The sequence below is a fragment of the Rhipicephalus sanguineus genome, chromosome 9 (assembly GCF_013339695.2).
Source record: "Rhipicephalus sanguineus isolate Rsan-2018 chromosome 9, BIME_Rsan_1.4, whole genome shotgun sequence".
Taxonomy (NCBI): domain Eukaryota; kingdom Metazoa; phylum Arthropoda; class Arachnida; order Ixodida; family Ixodidae; genus Rhipicephalus; species Rhipicephalus sanguineus.
This window is the reverse complement of record NC_051184.2, coordinates 137912441-137928171: the sequence shown is the minus strand read 5'-3', so window position 1 is coordinate 137928171 and position 15731 is coordinate 137912441.

The window sequence follows — 15731 nt, the reverse complement described above, 5'->3', positions numbered from 1 at the left end:
AGTGCTGTCCTGCCACTTATAAAGATAAAAAGGCGAACTCTTGATCAGGAAGGGATTGTGAGAGGTTTGAATGAGAGCGGATGAAAGAAAACAACTCCTGTGTTGATCCTATATGCCGCCATATAGGACTTGGGAGGCCCTATTTGTATCCTATAACCGCCATATGGGTCCTCTGGAGGTCCTATTTGAGTCTTATATACCGCCATATGGGTCCTCTGTAGGTCCTACTTGCGTCCTATATACCGCCATATGGGTCCTGTTTAGGTCCCATTTGGATCCTGTTTGGATCCTATATACCCCCACACGGTCCTATACAATTCCTATATTTAGTCCTGTAAGTCCTGTATAAAACCATACGGATCATGTATGAAACCATATAGGTTTTTTCAGTAGGGGACGTAGTACAGCGAGCCGGAGGAGGTGTCGGTGGCCTGTCTGTTGCCTTGCTAGTCACTGGATTATTCGTCACATCATTACAAGTCACTGTGTTGTCTGATGCCGTAGTCGTCCTTTCCGCTGTCTTGTTTCTCGTTGTCAGGTTTGTAGTTGCGTTGGGTTGAGGTACAACTGTTGGACGGAGCCTTGTTTCTTGCTACCAACTTCCTGTCTCCTGTCCCTGTCTTTCGACTGCCTGTCTCCTGTCTTTCACGATATCACCAAGAGTTTTATATATATATATATATATATATATATATATATATATATATATATATATATATATATATATATATACATATATATATATATATATATATATATATATATATATATATATATATATATATATATATATATATATATGTATATATATATATATATATATATATATGCCTTCATAAAAAACAACGGTTTATTTTGCCCACGTTTCGACCGGAGACCGATCTTCATCAAAACGAGAAGGCTTCGATGCGCTTTTATATCGTCGTCCCCCGAGCCCAGAGAGAGAAAAAAAAAGTAACAAAAATTTAAGGAAAAAAGAAAAAAGAGAGAGAGGAGTAAGAAAAATGAAAAAGAGTGCACATACTACGACATACGAACACGTGTTTCCTGAAGAGGAGACAAAAGAGAAAAAAAAAAAACGAGAGAGAGAAGTAATATTCCTGAAGAAAAAGGAAAAAGAGTCGCGAACATCCCACGTGCACATATTTTGACATGATAAGAATGTAAAGCGTGGTATTGCTCTGTATTGCCTTCAATCCGCGCTGCGCAGATCGTGCCCGCACATGATGCAGACCAGCCTGTGTAATCAGATTGGCAGACTCGAAAAGGCTGGCTTTCCTCGGCGGTATTGCATGCCGTTGCCGAATCTCTGCAACGGAAGCTGAACTTCAGCACTCAGGAAGAGCACTCGAGAGAACGGGAGCGGGCCAAATCACAGGTGGTGCCGTACTTGCACAAGTTGAGCCACAACCTCAAAAAGGTGGCCGCTAGGTTCGCAATGCCTGTTGTGTCTTCCGCTCCGAATGAACTGGCGCACTTGTGCCGACGAATCTCTCAGGCGAAGAAGCAAGGGTGCCAAAGGAGGCACGTGAAGCCTTTCAGGCGTTGTGCCGAAGGGGTTGTACATGAAATTCCCCTGAGCTGTGGCAAGACCTACGTCGATCAAACGGGTCGGTGTATCAACGACCGCCTCAGGGAGCATGCCAACAGCATTGGTAAGAGTGATGGTGCGCACCTCCCGCGCATGTCAGGTCATGCTTGTGTGTGCCACGTTTTGCGCAAGCTAGGAGAATTGGCAAAAGCAGAGATCAAACAGCAAAGGAATTACTAGGGCGTATCATATTAGAAGTAACGGGTCCGCTTGTGACAGTGACACATCCATTGTTCTCTTTCAATCTGAGTTGTCCTTCTTTAATGAACTGCTGACGTATGTCATGTTTGGGGTAACTTTTCCACGCCACTGGACATGTGTGGAAAGTTTCCTGTTTTTCAGCCTGCGCTGGCAATAAACATTTGGTAGTTTGGCGCTCTTCTCTTGCCTCTGGCCCTTTTTCATGTTTTTAGCTTCGCGCCAGTTACGATATGGTCAGCAAACTAAGGCACCAACTCGCCCAAAAACAAGTTCTTCTAAAAGAACATTACACATCTCAAGCGTAAGCAATCTAGCCTTGTAGAGCGGTCTCGTGCTACTGCTACTTTGTATGACCGCCATGGATGCCCTGTAATATTACCACAAGCTCCTCCTCATTTCCCATCAAGCTTAGAGCATCCCAAAAAGCTCGTAAGTCTACATGAATAGAAACTAACGGCGCATGCCCTTACACTAATATGACGTTCTTCTTGAAAATAAACGTCACAGCTACGCCGCATTGGTGCAGCAATGAATATGTTTGCAACAAATTGGAATCTCACAGGAAGAAAGGCTAGCAGCTCACTCCGTTAGAAAACACGACCGCTGCAGCTAGAGCTACTGTATATGCTACCTAAAGATAGCATATACAGTACCTCTAGCTGCTCTGAGCGAAGTGACCTTCGTGCGGTCTATGGCTGCAACGTAAACGTGGCGATGAAAGCACATTACGTACAATTATCCGTCCTCTAGAGATAAGCGTTCGAGCACACACGATCACACCCTGAAGACCAAAGTACGGGGCTGGTCGCCCACTTCGGGGAACGACGGTGGGGGGACTAATGTTTCAGGGGCTCTAGGGGTGACGTCCTTTAAAGCGCGCTCTTTGGCCCTTTGCGCCTTATCGCAGATGATATGAACCCGACTTTGGCACGCTGAATCGCCTTAGAAATGTTATCGTACTACCAACGGTCAATTGTGTATATGAATACCGTAAAATGCCGAGCAAGCACCCCCCTCCCTTATTCGGGAGATCTGAAATAGGCGCCAGTGACTGAGCAAGCGCCCCCCTCCCCTCCTCCCCTGCGGCCACTTTTTTTGTTCAGGACGAACATCGCTTGTGTAAAAAGAACCACAAGAATAATTACACTGAATGCGTATCTAAGGTTGTTTATGAAATTCCGTTGTCATGTGGCCGGTCCTATATTGGTCAAAGCGGTCGCTGCTTCAATGGTTTGAAAGTGACGTGGGGGAATAGAAACAGTAAACAAAAAGAGCACTTCATTATAAACATGCATGGGCATTGTTTATTTTTAGCGGCTCTCCCACCGCCATCTTGAATTTCAGTCCGGGACCGAGCAAGCGCCCCCCCTCCAAGTCTGTCGGAATATCCTTCACCGAAGGGGGGGCGCTTGCTCGGCATTTTACGGTAGTTCGACGTTAGCATGCTCCATGATGAACGCTGTCGCGGCCGAGGGGATTAACGCGCAGCCGCGGCAAAGCGAGAGGTCGCATGTTCGAATCCTCGTCCACGCATTTCGGAAAAGTTTTTTTCTGCAATATTGACTTCTTGGCATATATATATTATATATACATATATATATATATATATATATATATATATATATATATATATATATATATATATATGATGCGGAGCGGCACGGCGACGGCGGAAACCGCCGAAAATGTCGATATATTTGCTATCGCAATAAAGTAAAGGAAGGAGGTGTCGTCATTGCTTGGCGACGACTGCCTCTTTCCACTTGGTTGTTAGTACAAAAGTTACGTATATATATATACGTGTATATATATATATATATATATAAATATATATATATATATACACGTATATATATATATATATATATATATATATATATACGTGTATATATATATATATATTTATATATATATATATATATATATATATATATATATATATATATATATATATATATATATATATATATATATATATATATATATATATATAAATGCAGTCCTGCAGGTGAGTTCATAAGTCACACTACTTATTCCATTAACACTCTAGGTATTCTCCCATTTTGCCTTATCTTACCATGTCTGTCGTTCTTATTCTACCGTTGTCCGTGTTTTTCGTGTGCTGTAAGCCGTGATCCTTGCCGCAACTTTCTTGAGTATGTGCTTTCTGGCCGGATAAGCCATGTATACCTTTATACGACTTTTACACATTCTTTAATTCTCAAAGGTTCTTTGCCATCACGAGAAGACGTATTGCTATTTCATTTAGGTTATGTTTGTAAGTTTTCGTTTTGTTCTATGCATGCTACATGCTTTTCGGCTTTACTGTGCTATATGCTAACGATTCTGCCTCTGAAACACTCGTGAAGTGGCTAAACATTTCTAATTGACTATTTCCTGATTTGCTTCCATCACTACAGCCTCCCATCGACAATTACCGTAGGATATTGCGTGGGCATCAGGGAAATCGATACAAGTTGGGAAAAAACCTTAATGTACGCAGCGTGGCCAGGATTCCGCGTTAGAGGGAGCGTGTCATTTGTATGACACGCTCATTACTGGTCGTTCAACATGTTGTGTTAGAAATAGAGGACTTGACCAGAAAGCAGGAAAGACGGCGATCAATTATCGTTAGAAAGCCTAGATGCTTGTATAAGGTGACATCGCTTTCTGGGGAAGGGATCCCCTTGGACGTTGCTTTGGGCTTGGAGATAACGCTGGAAGCTCATGGGAGGGGTGGCGGGAAGATGGACAGAGAGGAGGGTAAAAGCCAAAACGGGAGCAACCACTGAAGAGCACTCGGCGAGGTTTATATCTTCATCCAAGGCCCCAAGAGGCTCATCAGCCGACGTGTGTAGTGCGCTGACTCGGACGAGCTGAGAGTTAAGAGAAAAGCAATTGTACTGGCACTAAAGAAAAAGAGCGCCGCAGGGGGTACACTATTACAAAGTGAGTGAAGAGCGCTTGTGCAAAAGAAAAAAATGTTACGTGGCCCCATCCCTTCATTCGAGGGCGGCACTCCATACAGCTGCATCCGGATACAGCCATTAGCGGGTAATCGATTGAAACAACAAATGCGGCCACGCGATAAACATCTTCATGAATCGAAAAGTAAGGCCTCTCGAAGGGGAGAAGTGCTATTGTTGTGTACATTTTAGGATAGTGCAGTGTGTATATATTTTTGATTATGTGTCCCTTCTCTATCCTAACCTTGGCTTCTTTTTTTGCTTTCTTTTGCTTCAACCTGCAATCACTGAACCTGGTCGCACTGGCAAGCGAATGAGAGGAAGTTCTGATTGCGACTTCGACTCTTTTGTTGTGGTCACGTAATTTTGTTGTGGTCACGTAATATAATTTTCGGAGAAGCACCAACGCTTGGTGTCCCATGGGGCAAGAGGGGATTCGAAAGGTAATTGTCGTTCCTCTTTTATTTCTTATTGCTACAAATAACTGTCGCCGTTAATTCTCGCACAAACGTAGATGTGATTATAAAATCGCTATTTGTGATTTCCTTATCCGCATTCTTTTTGGCTGTCTCTGTTTATACTATATTTTTTGTCACGCCAAAACACTCTCGCTGCTTGGTAAGATTATTCATTTTCATTATTCATTATTCATTTCATTATTCATTTTCATTATTCATTATTCATTTCATTATTCATTTTCATTATTCATTTAAATAATGTGGTTGTAACTTGCGCAGTACATCTTTTACGTTGCTTGCGCTTTATCAAGTCGGTTAATTTTCAAAGAGGTAACCATAGCTATAACAAGAAGAATGATATTGAGATTCCACGTTAACGATAAGCTCAAAGATTCAAGGGTGAGCAAAGTAGCCCCAAAACAAGGACTTGCTGTGCCGTTGTGCTTTCGCCTTTGGAGCGCAGCGTTGAGTCTCACTTTCTCTACTAGGTTTGCTTTCATACGAAGTTAAGGGTACATGTTTGATAATAGTGAAAAGCTAGTTCTGAAAGTTTTTTTCTCAGGAGACTGCATTCAACTGATCACTAATCATCAAATGTGAGTGCATATTGTGGAAATCAAAAACGCCCCGCCATCAGTGCGCAGTTGTGTCATCGGCACATTGGTGTTCTGTTGCTAAGCGCAAGGGCGCGGGTTCGATTCCCGGCTACGGCGACCGAGTATCTGTGTGGGAGAAATGTAAAAATACCCAGAGCACCCATGTATTTCCATTTAGGCGTACACTCAAGAACACCATGGGGTCAGCATCTGTCCGAAGTACCCGGATATGTCTTGTCTCATAAACGTACCACCTGTTCTATACTTAATAGAGAAACATTATTTTTAAAGCATCGCAATATTTGAATTTTTATGCACGTTAAATGAAACCACGTGCTCATGAACATTGAGGAGCCCTCCATAGCAATGTCATCCGTGACTCCCGTGTTAATATTAGTATTCTAAAGTGTCTAAAACAATCAGCATCTGACACCTGAGATCACTACCTTTTTTACTGAATATTTTGATTTGGTGGTTGTAGTGCATAATTCTTTTGCGATTGACCCATGCATATAAAGCTGAGTGTATCAGGAAGTTTTCGATGAATCGCAACATGTAATTGCAATGGCGGAAACAAAAATAACACTGAGCCCGAATGTGCCCTTACTTGTTTAGCACAGCGTCAAGTAACCTGGAGCAGAAACAAAAGAGATCGACGAAACCAAAAGAGCTTTCGAAAAAGCGAAATTAAAGAATAAAGAAACAGGGTGCCCAACCGTGCCTTGATTTTCATTTGCGCCTCGGCGAATGCGCTGTCGTCTCTCGGCGAAAGTAAACGCCGGCAGACGTCTTAAGCAGATTAACGTGACAGTTAAGGTGGAACAAAGATAACGTGCGGTAAATAGCAAATACAAGGAATGAAGGCGAAAATTAGCACGAAATACTTGAAACGAAGTCGTTTGACAGTTGAACTGACTCTGTCCGGAAAGGGTGTCGACTTCCGCGGCTTGTCGCCAGCAAATAGAGGGGAAAAACATGACAGCGCACGGATTTTCATTGTACTATATACTCGCGGACAACTTTTCTTGGCATTGAAGGGAAAGCTGCGGGAGTGGAGCATCTGCACATGCACTCGCACGCGAAAGAGTCCGGTATGGCGCCAGTTTCCTACCGCTGTGGTGAGTGACGGCTGCGCGCTATCAGCGTTGCTTAGCGACGCAGACGCCGGTTAGCGTTCGGGGTACACGTAAAAGACGCGACTTTCTCACGCGTGCAGAAACGCAAAGTGGCAACACATGCCTCGCTGGTGTGAGCTGCGTCCTGTCTCAAAGAGCTCCATGTAGAAAATAAAGCCGCATTTTTTAGGGGCGAAGCTCCTTATAGCATCACTTGGTCGGTCGTCGCTCCGTCCGGCGTTCCCCCGCCCTTGCGTCTCCCGTATCATTCAATAGATGGCGATGTCTTATAGAGATGCATGCAAACTTCAGTTGGGTGACGATATACTACAGGTTTTCCCGCTCACTTAAATCGAAGTGCCAGCTAAAATAATCCGCACGCCACAGAAATAATCTGAGTGCCAAACCATTTAATCCATGTGCCAAACATTTAATCCCAGCGCCAACATATATAATCCAAGCGCCAGCACAAATAAGCCACGTGCCAGTGAGTTTAAACCAAGTGCCATCATGTTTAATCCAATCGCCAACAACTTTAATTCAAGAGCCAGTCAGTTTAATCCATACACAAGAAACAGGCGGTTTGCCAATCTATATAGTGTAAATGTCGGAACAAGGTAAATATGAAGCGAGAGGAATATTTATTTTTTGCCAATGCATGCTCACGCTTAGCAAATAAGGTACTGCGGTATTTTGCCCTAACGTTTTGGTGTCATTTATCTTAGAAGTCAAAAAGCAGTGCGGTTTAATTATATATGTTCGGTTACTAAATGTATACGCTCATTATAAGCACGTGGTAAACGTTTACCATTGAGACAGTTTATGCTTCACCGCTACTGCAGAATTTTGGGTAATTACGTACTCTGTTGATCGTATCTGGGAGAGATTCACGTCGTCTTCTAGCAGACGGCACTAAGGCTACGTTTCCGCAAAAGCATTCGCAGTCGTCTGCTTGGCTCGATGAGAGCGATGGTGACTTACAGACGATATTCACGCATTCCTGAAATCAAAGAATAACCACTTAAAACAAGTAACCATGGATTTATTTAGGTTTATATGCAATTAAGTTTTATGTGAAAGCATCAAAGGAGATGGCCATGTTCATGTTACAGACGATGATGTGTTCCTGAAGCGTCGTCACTTGTAACGCGCGTGTTTTCGGAGGGAATTATTTCCAGAAGAGAAGAGAGCTTTGCTTGAAGTCATGGCTGAAGTTTATCATCCGTTGACATCTAAGAAGTTTATCCGACATGCAAGAAGTTAGTCATTCAAGAAGTTTATCATTTCTCTGACATCCGTAAGATTCAATAGTTCGGCGAGATGCACAATGCAGTGCGGAATAACGAGTATAAAGGAAAGAGAAGGAACAAGGGCCGCCGCTCGTCCTTGTGCCTTATGTTTTATCTGCGTCTGTTTTCTCGCACTGCGTTAAATGTCACCGTGCGAACTGGGCCAACAGTTAATACTGTTCAAATCACCGGGCACATCATTTTGTTTTAATAAAAAGATAAAAACTAACACGAATGTAAAATATAACTTTCGTTGTCCACATATCGTAATCAGCAGTCTATGTTTTAGCAAACTGCAGAACGAAAAGCTCTTCGAATTATCTCCAGTTCACCCTGCCCTGCGCAAGCTTGGTAATTTCTTAATTCCATACTCCATCTGACCCATTGCCGCCCTCGGCTAGGTTTTCGACATCTTGGTAGCCACTGCGTCACTTTAACTGAGCATAGACTGTCTTTACTTCGCATTACACGACCTGTCCTGGAGCTGCTGCTCTATTTTGTGCCAAAACCAAAATCCAATTATGAGCTCTAGTGAGCAACACTTAATTTTGTTGAACTACAAAATATTGATTAAGATGTTTTTAATGAGCAGCACGCAGATGCCTTTCTTTCGTTCCCATTAATATAATCGCACCCGTTCCAAACATTGCTGCACAAACTAATACATATCAAATGACAAGCCCTCCAAACACGGCTCAAGCAAACTATGGCAGTAAGTTTTTTTTTTCCATGAATAATAGCGGCGAATACAAATATTAGTGCAGTCTGCTTTCCGGCTATCGTATTTCATATTGCAGCAACTCTATTTCAATAGCACTGCCGTTTTCATGCCCCGTATTACTGTTTATTGTGTATAGGTTAAAGTGAACGGCACTTGAATTAAAGTAGTTGGCGCTTGGATTAAACAAGGTGGCACTTGGATTAAACTCACTGGCACGCGGCCTAATCGTGCTGGCGCCTGGATTAAATATGTTGGCGCTAGAATTAAATGTTTGGCACATGGATTAAATAGTATGGCGCTCAAATTATTTCAGTGGCGTAGGGATTATTTTAGCTGGCACTTGAATTAAAGTGAGTGGGAAAACCTGTAGACGGCGCTGTCCCATAGAGATGTGTGCAATATGGCGGTTGGGTGAATGCACGCTAGATGGCGTTATTGGTGCCGCTGCTCTCAGATTGGCTACTGCGCCCGTTATCTCTCATTCTCCTTGATCGTCGCCGTACGTGGAGGAGTGCGCTTGCCGGATCGTGCTGCTTGGCGGACCATGGACGACGAGGAGCGCCGGGTGCGGAAGGCCGCTGCGTCTCGTGCTCGTCGGCAGGGTCCCGAGGTGCGAGCTCGAGAGGCTGCCGCCAAGCGAGCGCAGCAGCAATCAGAGCGGCGTATCGCTTTCATTACTGCTGGGCGAAACCACTGAACATTTCACGGTGTAACCATGATTGCTTGAGGAGCTTCACCCAAGCTCTTCATCATTCACCCGTGGATATGCTGTAATTTTTTTGCATCTCACGCAGAAAACACGGACCAATTTGTGGTGTCACATTCATTAGCGGTAGGTTACGCGTGATTTGGGTATGTAGCCTTCGCTTCATTGCCAAGAAATATTTCAGCGCGCGCTGTGAAATGTGAGCGGGTAGCTGTAATATTCTTCTAACTACTTACGCTTCATACGGTGTCATGCAGTACTCGTTTCTCGGATGGCAGCGTGTGTGGTGCGTCAGTGTGCAGTAGTTTCTATTAGCGAAAGAGGCAATTGATCGAGGGTCACGTTTTTGATAAGAAGCCAACAAAATTAAGCATAAAGGAAGTTATTTTCAGTTTTTAGCTGGGCACATAAAACATCAAGGAAAGGAAAACGAAGACGGACGAAAAAGCAACTTGCCGCTTGTCGGAGCCGTATCCGCAACATCCGCACTTCGTCGTTTAAGACTAACGTTGCAATATATATAGAATAATTACTGTTCTTTCCTACTTCAGATAGGGTAACAAATAGTTCCTTTCGTGATGTAGTAACACTGAAGTACAAATATTTCTCTTGACCCGCTGCTGAGAAATATTACTATCCGTTGCAAACTCATCAACTCATAAAACGCGAACGGATGATGGATTTGAGAATCCAGGAGTTTCTTAGCGTACGATATTCAAACTAGACAGAAGTTTGGGGTCAGAGGAAGGGTTGAAGCGGTGATAAATTGTCGAGCAAAAAATGTCCTAGAGGACGCTTCAATAAGATGACTCATCTTTGTAAGCGCAGCAGGTACCACCCTGACAATGACTAGCCCTTTTATCGAGACGTTGGATCCAGCGACAATCCACGTTTAACATTTTCTCATCATATGAATCGACAGAGACGCATGCAGCGCATTTTTGGTAAAACAATTGATGTGACCCAAGCACTCATTGTCTCCCGAGCGAGCCTCCGTGTCTGCGGACGACCGGTTGCAGAAACAACTTCAAGATGTTGACTCCTCCCCTTCCGCCCGCTCGACACAAAACTAGGACCGGTCATCTTCCCCCGGCGGTTCGGCTGCCGCCTCCAATCAAATAGCAATAAACTAGTTTTAACCGGTCGAGGCTGTCTGCGCTTTTTAGACAACCGCGACCTATGCGTACGTCTATGGCCGACGACAACACCGGACATAACAAAAATTTATTATGGCAAAGGGGGTGTCGAATCTAAGAGGACAGAGGTTAGTGACGGTGAACGAACTAAAATGCGCCCACTGCATAGTCGGCTACCAATTCTTGAAGCAATGAGCGTGTACATATGCCACTTACGTCAGTATATATAGAACGCCCACATCTTTCAAAATATAGAACATAACAAAGGCCTGTTGATTATAGATAACTTTGTCGGCGCTAGCGTCAGGCACTTCCGTATTTTGTCACGACATCGCGAGTGACTGGCGAGATGCATTCGAGATTAGCGCCAAGGAAAGCATAGTGAAAAATTGCTCAGGCAGTACGAGCGAGGCGACAGTGGGCGCCCGCACAATTGACGTCGCCAGACGGTGACGCTTGCTCCGCCGCCTCGAAGACAAAGGCAGTGGCACTGATTAATCACTCTCCTTATCGCATTTGTGCGGACGGGTTGTTATGATTCTGCTTTTAAACAAGGAGCAGCACTGGGTTGGAAGGCAACACTTGGTTCAAGGCGTTCCCAAAACAAAGAGGATGATCTGCATACGTCATATCGCTCCCTGCCACTCGAGTAAAGCGATGGACGAAAAGTTCAATATGGAATCGTGAGGCTTGTCAGCCTAAGCCACGTGTTCATCGATGGTCTTCTTGCAAGGCACCGAATCAAACACATAGGCGAGACAAGCAGCACGCACTCGAAACAGCGGAAATGGTGCCATTCAGTTGTAACTTCCGCGAGGCGACACCGATGTCGTTTGCTGGTGCGCAAGTGTCGGTTGCTTTATTTTATTCTGGTGCGTGGGTATGCTTGGAAGCCCAGTCACTATAGGGGATAGGTTGAAAAATCTTCAATGGTCGTTGGAAGCCGTAGCCATAAGTCACGAATATTAGCTAGCTGTAGTCGCAGTGTTCTTTTGGAACCATTGTCAAGTTATGAAATATAGAGTGAAGCTAGCCGAGGCTCGAACAGTTAGGATAGCGAGATAACGGTGCAGAACACAATGTATGCGATGTAAATCGTTATTTTTATGATGTTTCACTATTTACAACAAGGCACATGCCACTCTAGAATTATCGTGCGACGTTGCTGTTCTTGTAATTGTCTTTTTTTATGATGCAGAATTGAAGCAATACTGTTGCGAAACCCAATATCTCATGTCATTTTAACTAAAAAAATACACTAGAAGAGCAGACATGATGGCATGATATTTGGCTACATTTTTCAACCGCGTCTTTTTGTGCCTATTGCCATGACAAAGGGAAGTTTTCATTTGTAGCCTCTGCGTAATCTGCACCAGAAGCATAATTTCCTGTCAACCTTGTACGTTGACTGACATAGACGACAATGTCATAAACAGCAGTATAAAATCTCGATCTATTTCATTTTTTTATAAGTCTCCATAATCCAAGTGTTTCTCGAGCGCTAGTGATGACTAGGCCATAGCGTTGTGCTTACCTGTGCCTGTCTCGTCCTTTGTAACGTCATCATGCCGCGGGTTCTGAAGCCACGGCCCTGCGTGGTCGTGGGTGAACAAGAGAAGAGATACGATACATCTCCTCTTGAGACCGCTCATGCATGGCTGCCTTCTATTAACCCTTTATCACAAGCATGGAGCAAAAATCACAAGCAAGCAAGTATTTTCTTACCAGGCAGGGGTTTCATATTTTGCAGACACGATTGCTTCCTAGTAAACTACGGCCCACGTTTTGTTTCCTGGCGATGCGACAATTTGGTGAGGGGTTCTTTAAATGCAAGTCACATCGAAGCAAGCAAGTCAAAGATGGAGGGCAGTCACGAATCGCAACATGGCGGCGAATTTCGATGGGACAACATCCAGCGGTGGGCAACGAGGCAGACATTAACTTTCAGGTGCGTAGGGCTTTAAGGGCCGGCTTGTCGTCCCTCGGAGCAATTGAAGCTTCAAGCTTGGTGCGGGAGTGTCTTTCTTTCTTTCTTTATTTCTTTCTTTCTTTCTTTCCTTCTTTCTTTCGATCTTTCTTTCTTTCTTTCTTTATAGGTAGCGGTGGTCACGGGGACGCTGTTTTCTGGGCGGAATAGGCATGACGTCTTTGATATTTTTCCAGCGTTCGTCGGCCTGTAGAACGGGCCACCGATAGGACCATCACGCGATCATGGAAACTTTGTTAAGGACCTCAATTTTCTTGAAGGCGGAATTTTCCGGAAATGCGGAATTCTTGATATCGACATCACGCGTTTTCCAGCAGATCACTTTTAGTCCGCCAACGCGAAGCATTGCAATCAAGCCCCAACAGCAGGTGTACTGCTTCCCCATTGTGTTTTACATCGTCGGTGGAACGCATTCGTATGCACTTCAGATAAAACAGGGCAAGAATGGACGCGTGGCCTAGTGTTCAAAGCACTCACTTTCGGTTCGCGGGGACCCGGGTCGAAAACCCAGCCCCGGAAAGGAAATTGATTTTGTTTCATTGATCATTTCTTTGGTCCGCGCGTGCCAGGTGTCGCTGATGAGGGTCTTTGGAACACCTCCAGCTACACAGGTCAGTGAATATAACGTTTGCTTGAAAAGTGAACACACGGTCTCTCAAGCATTCGCCTAAGACGATTAGAAGGCGAAAGCCATCTTGGATTGTTGATGCAGCGCGAAAACACCAAAGTGTAAAACAGATTGCACAAGATGAGCGCTGTCTCGTCACTGAAAGATTTATTTTGAAAAAAAATTCGGCAGATCCCACGTGTTGTGGCAATCGGTTTCATGCGAAGCAGTCAGCGAGTACTTTTATGCTGTATTCTGTGGCTTTGAGCTAAGCGTTGCGAGATGGACAGACGTGTTTTTGTAAGTGCAGTAACTGTGTGCACATCGTGGGCGTACCAGGCACCTCCACAGCACTGGCGTTTAAAGGCTAACTTATGGTGTGACGTAACGTCAGCCTTCACGTTACAGTACACACGTCAGTATTATCGAAACTAAGTACACCTTATGATGCAATCATGCGAATGTCATACGTAACATTCATTAATGTATTCCTCCGGGGTCGAGCAATGCTTCAATAAAGCATGCTCAATCATAGGAGTACAAATTTAATGTTTGTTAGACTGATATAAAAGCGGAGCCAACACTAGAACCACAGACATTAATCTGATATAACGCCTGTATCGTAGAAGTACATATGTAGTGATTATTGCTTTCTTGTAAAATTAGACAGCCAGCACTACAACCACAATTGACGGCTCACCGTATTACGCCTGCATAGGCTGTTTTTCCGTACCGGTTGATAGACCTGGCCTCGCTCTGTGGTAAAATACCTGATTTCCACGCAGAATGCTTGGGTTCGATTCCTGCTGGGATCCTTCAGATGCGAAGTATCTTAAGGCGGAGCTCAATCCGCTGGTGGTGTGCGGCGTGACCACCCTTACTGCGCATGTGCATACCCTCTCCACTCCCCCTCACCATTCCCCCTGTCCTCTACCCCTCTCCCCTTCCCCTCTCCACTTTCCCTCTCCCATCCCCCTCTCCCATACCCCTCTCCCCTCCTCTTTTCCACTTTTCCTCTGAAACGCAGGCTAGACATGCCGAAATTCTCTCCTGCGCAACGCCGCGATGAGCTCGAGCGCATGCGCGTCCCCTCCCCTTCTCTCTCCTCTCCTACGCTGCCCCCCTCTCACCCGCCTGTCGACCGCGTTCCCCGCTCGCCCTGTGAGAATTACCGGCCAGGCTAGATGGAAGATACGCCGCACGTAGCGTCCCCCTTCGCGTTCCACGACGCGAGGTCGGTAGCATGCCCAACGAATGCCAACGGAACGCGATCGTGCAAGTGCTCCGGCTTCGCATCGCCTCATGGTCCCCTTTAGCGAGAGATGGTGTAATTTTTTTATTCTTTCTATTCGTCGGGTCAACGCTGCCGATGTCGGTTTTTCTTTAAGCTCTGGCATTTAAATTACCGATGTCTGTACTCGCCGTTCCTGCTAGATATAAACTGTCAATCACCCGTGGCACAAACCCGTACACCATAGTCTGTGGTAAACGGGTATATGCCACACGTGTCTGGAGAAAAGGGTTTGACGACGTACGCGACAGGATTTTCACATTATTCATGTCATGACCCGACAGCCATTTTCGTCAAATCCTCTTACCCTCTCATGCCAAGTTTGGTCTACACCAACTTAAGGAGGCGATCATGAGAACACCCAGACGTAGGCGGCTAGATAGATAGATAGATAGACAGATATATAGATACGTGGATGGAAACGCTCAAAGTGGCAAAGGTTCGCTAAGAAATGCTTCGCATTTAAAGAAAACCTACAGGAAAGCATAGCCGAGCATGGCCGGCATGCGCATAAGTAAGAAAGCAAAACATGTAACAGAGTATCAACAAGCCGCACCAGTAGTGGCAGGAACCAGCGCGTCTCAGAAGTTTTGCAGCTTATTAAGACTTGTATTATAATCCATAAAACATCATTCAGCGTTGAAGTTCAACAAAGCTAAAAATATATTTGTGAAAAGTATCCGAATCCTCCCGAGTCTCCGTACAACTAACCGTCTATAGACAGCTGGCTATTTATTTATTTATTTATTTATTTATTTATTTATTTATTTATTTATTTATTTATTTATGATTCTGCCACCCAATTGGGCTATTGCATAAGTGGGTTATACCGGTATACAATGCTTACACATCCAAACATTTTGCAACGGAAATTCACAACATTGTCGGTATCATGAATGTTACATAATGAATGAAACAACAGGTATAATTAAACACACCACGAATCAGGTCAACTTATACGGAAATTCCTTTAATGGTAACGACCTAAGAGCAACTGATAATAAATTCCGTTTTACAATTGTATGAGGAAAGAAGCTGCCCTTATATACGTTAGTACGTGGATGAAA